Consider the following 7014-nt stretch of genomic DNA (forward strand, 5'->3'; position numbering starts at 1 on the left):
ATATTCCTCCTCTTGGAGAAGATGGTGTGTTTGGTGCTCTCAACAGGAGGTGGATCCCTTTAAAGCACGTCTCTTTAGTCATTAATGTTTTGGTTTCTATAGCTTCCTCCGGCCTAGCCTATAGAACGATCAACAACTTTCGATCGGCCATCTCGGCAGGTCATATTCCAGTGGATGGCAAACCAATCGGGGAGCACCCATTGGGGTGTAAATTGCTCAGGGGCGTCCGGATGGTTAAGCCCCCTTGACCCAAGTACTCGCAGTTATGGGATGTTGAGTGCCAAGATGGGGTGCTAGTGACCCCCTCACGGTACATTGAGGCTGGTGCTCGCTGTAGGGGCACCTGCCAGCTGGGGCCTATGCTGGGTTTCTCCCCTGGTTTGTTTCTGTCATATCTTGTGGAGCTGCAGTAACCCATTCGCGTGATGAGTGAGGAGTAAGTCAGGCGGTGCATCTCTATGTTGGGTGGTCACCTCGGAGTCCACTGCTGATCCCGGGGCCCGGAAAGGACCACTTAGGACCAGACCTGGAGAGCCCAACCACCTCACCCGCCTGTCATGTCTCAGCGATCCACCTGGGCAAGGTCTGCGCTCTCCCTTTACTGTCCCGAATACACCATGATCTCATCTGAAATGCCCTGACCGCTAGCCTGGCCCACACTGCTGCCACCCTGGATCAATCTACCTGATCTTCATTAACTCTAGCCCAGTGAATTCTCCTGTGTTTGCCAGTGGCATTGCCTAAGACAGATAATTAACAGTGAACCCCCTCCATTGTCCCTTGCTTGCCGTTGAACTTCAACCCCTGCTCCATCCTCCCGGAGCCTCACCGTCACCTCAGGAGGAGGTCTGGACAGTGAGTCACTCTTGGACTGTATGTTGGGCTCTGTCACCTCATGGCAGTCACTGAACAGCAGATTGATCAAGGCCTATTACTAACGTTTAATGCTCTGTGGGGTGCCCTTTCATCCTTCTTTGAGGCTTGGTTCAGCGGCCTGTCTAGCCCCGAGTACTGATTACTTCCAACTCCAGGGTCTCACAGCGAGGATGCATTTCCTGGAGGGCTGTCTAGAGGATGCAGAGGGCTGCTCCTAGCACAACAACCTACAGGTTGTCGGCCTTCCAGAGGGAGCTTAGCAGAAGAACTCAGTGGAGCTCATTGTGCAATAGCTTAGGTATTTTACGCCAGCTGAAAACCTAACTCCCTTTTTCTCTGTGGAACATACTTGCCTTCTCCCAGCCCGGCGTCTGCCCCCGAAGCACCCCCTACTATCTCACCTGTTGCACTATAGAGGCCAGGAGGAAATTCTCAGAGTGCCTCGACAGGCTGGACACATTGAGTATAAGAACCACCAAGTATGACTGTTTTCTGATTATACATTAGCCGTTCAGCACCAGCACTCTTCCTTTTTTGGTGTTAAATGTAAGCTCTGGGACATGGGCGTCAAAAACTCACTGTGCCCATCTCCCACAGCTTAAATGGCTGACAGTGGGAGGCCTGGCCCAGGCCACCATCACTTGGGGTTGCCTAGGTCCCAGGTGTCCTCTCCGGCTCTATCACAAGCACAGGCTTTAGACAGTTAAAAAGAAGCGTTGGCAGTAGCAGCCTCTTTTTGTGATCCAATCCCTCCTTCACCCTCATCGGATGATGATGAAACATCCTTGTTCTAATACTCACTTGAAGGCCAGAGATCCCCTCCAATTTTGATTTCAGAAACAGTAGATGAGCTCTTTTGAATCCATTTCATGTTTCCAGCATATGGCCTCATCCTTTGTCCCTTAAACCGGGATGGACTCCCTCCTTTTGGTGTTGATAAGACCACACCCTTCATGTGGCTGCATTTCCTACCTTTTTGGTACGGAGCACTATGCTATGCACCAAGTAACTATCAACTAAGTCTGGGCAGGCAGTGACCCAGGACTGGGAAACCACTGTAGGGGGGTTGTGGCACTTTCTTGGTTGTCTATTCCTTAAGCTAGGCAATATTTGGTTCTTACGTTTCCCCTTATCACAACACAATTGGTTCTCCTCTCAAACGGTTATAACATAATCTCATGGAACATTAGGAGCATGCACACACCGGCTATGCACAACAAAACACACTCCTTCCTCTGCCTTAAAGGGGCCCATTTCTCCTGCATAAGACCCATATTACCCCAAAAGAAGGCCCTAAACATCAGAAACGATGCAAGACCAAATCTTTTCCACAAGCTACTCACCCTATTCCAGGGGACCCATGATATTGTTCAGTGCTGGATTTCTGTTCTCCATGACCTTCACTATTGTTGACACCGAGGGTAGATTTGTGCTGGTGGACGGCTCGCTGAATGGTTTAACTTTAGTCTTGGGTTGCATTTATGCCTCAAATTCAGGCCAATCCACATTCCTCACGCGTTTCTGGCTTCTTTGCTCCCGGTGCCCATCTCCCTTGGATCCTGACTGGATAGTTTATTGCCATCTTAAACTCAAACTTAGAGAGGTCCCATCCTCCTCTCCCACATGCCCAGACAGTTAGCAACACTTATTCTCTGAAGGATTGGTTACAACACTTGGCTTTAGCTGATGTATGGAGACAACGCAATCCAGCACTTCAATTTGACTCCTTCTACTATCCCCACATGGCTTATTTGTGCGCCATGACTATATACTACATCACTCTGCCCATCATTTACCCACACTGATTACGTAGGCAGACATATTTCTAGTCCTATTCTGATGATAGCTCCTTTCCAGTGGGGTCGGGTACCCCTACCCAACCCCACTTGATGCTTGCAAGTATTTAAGGATCCCACCTTCGGGGATTCCCTGGCATCCACTATTAGTGACTACGTTGGACTTATGGAGATCTGCTTTATCTCACTCCATTGAATGGGATGCAATTAAGGTTACCATTTGGGATTCCTGCATTCGGGAGGCTTCGGCCACTCACAGGCAGCTTGAGAGAGATCTCACTAGGGTTGAGGCAAGGTCAGGGAACTTGCTCAACAATATGTTCCAGATTCATCTTGTGCAGAGGCCCATGGAGCAGCCTCGGATGCTGAGGCTGCATTATAGGAGAGTCTATGCTGATTTAACTATGTAAAAAATACTACACACACACTCATTCTTTAGGAGATAAGTCGGGAAGGCTCCCCGTCTGGCTGATTACCATAGATTTTTCTCAGGTCCCCATCACAGAGCTCTTAGCCCAGACAGAGGTCTTAGACCACTCACAACGAAAATCCTATTTGTCTTCCAAGACTTTTACAGGTGTCTCTATGGGGAGTTCCAAGCCGAGCCACCCCCATATTCCAGCCTTCCAAGCAGACTTTCCATTCCCTCAAGTTTCCCTCTCAAGATTGCAAAGAATTAGAAGCTCCAGTAACCCCACAAATAATGAATTTCATGCCAGAGACGGACAGGCTCTGTATGTATTTCTATCATACCTTCTCGGGACTCATCCCCCCTAAATTAGCCAACCTCTATGCCAAATCTCTAAAAAAAGGGCATTCTCCTGTTGTCTCAAAGAAAGGCTCTGCTGGTACCCTTACCGAAGCCTTGGTGTCCCCCAAATTATATTTCCTCCTATAAACCCTAGCTATCCTACATTCAGATTATAAGATACTGAGTAAAGTTTTGGCCACACAAATCCTCCCACTTTGCCCCAACTAATCAACCCTGATCAAAATGGGTTCATGCACTCGAGAAACACTTCACTTAATCACCGTTATGTCTACAGAGTCCTTGAGACCACCCCTCAGCCTAGATATCAAAAAAGCATTCAAAAAGCTTCGCTGTCATTACCTCTTTGAAGTCTTACAACATTTTGGATTCAGCCTCTGCATTATCCAACTTATACAAATACTCTATTCAAGCCCAACCACACAAGTCCGAGTCGGTAAATCCATCTATCCCTCCTTTGATGTGGATTGGGGAATGCAGAAGGGTTGTCCACTGTCCCGCTCTTATTTTTCCTGGCCATGTAACTGTTAGTGATCAACCTCCATACAGCTGAGGCAAACTGGGGAACCCCATTACCAGATGGGGTACACAAAGTTTCCCTGTACACAGACAAACTCCTCCTTTACAGCAAAGATTTTCAGGACAACATACCTGAGCTAAAAGCTCTTTTTAAAGGCTTAGTAGATGCTCCCTTTTGGTCAACTGGACAAAATCATGTGTTTTCCCAATAGCTCCTGATATTCCTGAGTGCTGAATAGACTTAGGAGGTGGTCCCTTATGGTGGGAGAGCACAATATTCTGTTATCTTAGAATCATGATTTACCATTCAGATAAAGGCCTCATTGAGGGTAACCAGACTAGAGCAGTCAGCCATTATCTCCAGATATCAATTTAGAGCTCTCTTCCCAGGTCTCCAATTAGTTGCATAGCCCTTTCAAAAATGGTGGTCATTCTTAGCCTCCTTTATTATTTTGCAAATTTGCCAATAACTTTACCTTCAACGTTTTTCCAGGACTTAGGCGGGGTTCTAGCGATGTAATCTGGCATACAGGGTTGAAGATGAGTGGCACTTCCTAAGCGACACCTTCTGGTTGACTCGGGGGAGTGGGGGGGATCCGCACTTTGATCTTTACTACTTAGCAGACCAACTTTAGTGGCTGAGCAAATGCTTTTAGGACTCTCCCTTGAGGAGACCACTATAGAGTTACCACCACTCCGGATTGGAGACGTGAATGCTATGCTACTCATGTCCTACTGTCCCCACCCTCATTCCTGCTTCCTCCAGGTGCTGTTGTGCTGCTACTCTTGGGCACTCACCCTCACCAAGTGGGCGATATCCCTATACCCTGGCAATCCCCTTTCAGGGCCTCCCTGCCACTGCTGGCTCTGTTAGCCTCAAGGATCTCAACTTCTGGCACGAGTCAAACTTGGTGATGGTGGGTAATCTCTTTGAGGAGAGCCACCTGCTTCCCTTTGAGGAGCTCATTAATGAATTTGACTTGCATTGAGGCCAATTCCTATTATACATTATTATTCTACATGCTTTTAACCCCTTCGATGCTGATGACGAGCTGGGCTCGTCATGGTGCACACCGGTCGTGTGCTGATGACGAGCCCAGCTCATCATGAGCCCCACCCTCAGGGGAAGCGCTGGCGCTCCCCCAGAGGGTCTGCGATCTTGCAGGCAAGTACGGGGATGGCAGCGGAAGAGTTTCCGCTGCCCCCCCGCCCCTCCCATGGGAATCCCTGGTGACGTCAGCGCGCACAGCGCGCGCTGACATCATCAGGGATTCCCAGGCGCTCGGGAAGCCATTTGCTTCCTGCGCGCCTGGGATCAAGGTGGGTTTCTCGTGTCTGTTTGGGGCCGCAAAGAGGCATCAGGGGAGAGGAAAGAGATTTTCCTCTCCTCTGATGTCTCTTTGAAGGGCATTTCTGCCTCACGACCGCGCACAGCGTCGCGATCGTGCGGCGGAAATGCCCCCACTAGCACCAGGGATTGTAAATTTAGCTTTTCGGAAGCGACCCCTTGGGCAAGGGTCGCTTCCAGGTGGGCAGCCATTTTATTTTCGATTTTCTGCCCCCCCCCCCCTGGGGGCAAATCGGCCCTTTTTTTGCCGTTTTTCCCCCAGGGGGGGGGCAGACATTTTCCCACTAGCACCAGGGATTTTTGTTGGGGCAATGTGTTTGTTTTGGGAAGCGACCCCTTGGGTAAGGGTCGCTTCCAGGTGGCCATATTTATGTTAATGTTTTTCTGTGCCCCCTGGGGGCAAATCGGCCCGTTTTTTTTGCCTTTTTGTCCCCAGGGGGAGGGGCAGAAAATACCCACTAGCACCAGGGTTTTAAGTTTAGTTTTTATGAAGCGATACCTTGTGCAAGGGTCGCTTCCAGGTGGGCTGTGATAATCATTTTGATTTTCTGCCCCCCCGGGGGCAAATCGGCCTGTTTTTTCAGCCGTTTTGCCCCCGGGGGGGGGGCAGAAATTCCCCACTAGCACCAGGGATCTGTTTCAGGGCAATGTATATGTTTTGGAAGCGACCCCTTGGGCAAGGGTCTCTTCCTGGTGGCAAGTAATTATGTTTTTGAATTTCTGCCCCCCCTTGGGGCAAATCGGAGTGGTGTTTGGCTGGCGGTGTGTGTGGAGTGGCGCTTGGCTGGATGGTGTGCGTGGTGTGGTACTTGGCTGTCTGTGCACGGAGTGGTGCTTGGCTGGTGGTGTGTGGAGTGGTGTTTGGCTGGCGGTGTGTGTGGAGTGGCGCTTGGCTGGATGGTGTGCGTGGAGTGGTACTTGGCTGTCTGGCACGGAGTGCTGCTTGGCTGGTGGTGTGTGTGGAGTGGCGCATGGCTGGATGGTGTGCGTGGAGTGGTACTTGGCTGTCTGTGCACGGAGTGGTGCTTGGCTGGCGTTGTGTGTGGAGTGGCGCTTGGCTTGCGGTGTGCGTGGAGTGGTGCTTGGCTGGCGGTGTGCGTGGAGTGGCGCTTGGCTTGCGGTGTGCGTGGAGTGGTGCTTGGCTGGCGGTGTCTGTGGAGTGGCGCTTGGCTGGTGGTGTGCGTGGAGTGGTACTTGGCTGTCTGTGCACGGAGTGGTGCTTGGCTGGCGGTGTGTGTGGAGTGGCGTTTGGCTGGATGGTGTGCGTGGAGTGGTTCTTGGCTGTCTGTACACGGAGTGCTGCTTGGCTGGCTGTCTGTGCACGGAGTGCTGCTTGGCTGGCGGTGTGTGTGGAGTGGTGCTTGGCTGGCGATGTGTGTGGAGTGGTGCTTGGCTGGAGGTGTGTGTGGAGTGGCGCTTGGCTGGTGGTGTGCGTGGAGTGGTACTTGGCTGTCTGTGCACGGAGTGGTGCTTGGTTGGCGGTGTGTGTGGAGTGGCGCTTGGCTGGATGGTGTGCGTGGAGTGGCGCTTGGCTGGATGGTGTGCGTGGAGTGGTGCTTGGCTGGCGGTGTGCGTGGAGTGGCGCTTGGCTGGCGGTGTGCGTGGAGTGGTGCTTGGCTGGCGGTGTGTGTGGAGTGGTGCTTGGCTGGCGGTGTGTATGGAGTGGCGCTTGGCTGGTGGTGTGCGTGGAGTGGTACTTGGCTGTC

This window comes from Lissotriton helveticus, chromosome 1_1 (genome assembly GCF_964261635.1).
Source record: "Lissotriton helveticus chromosome 1_1, aLisHel1.1, whole genome shotgun sequence".
Taxonomy (NCBI): Eukaryota; Metazoa; Chordata; class Amphibia; order Caudata; family Salamandridae; genus Lissotriton; species Lissotriton helveticus.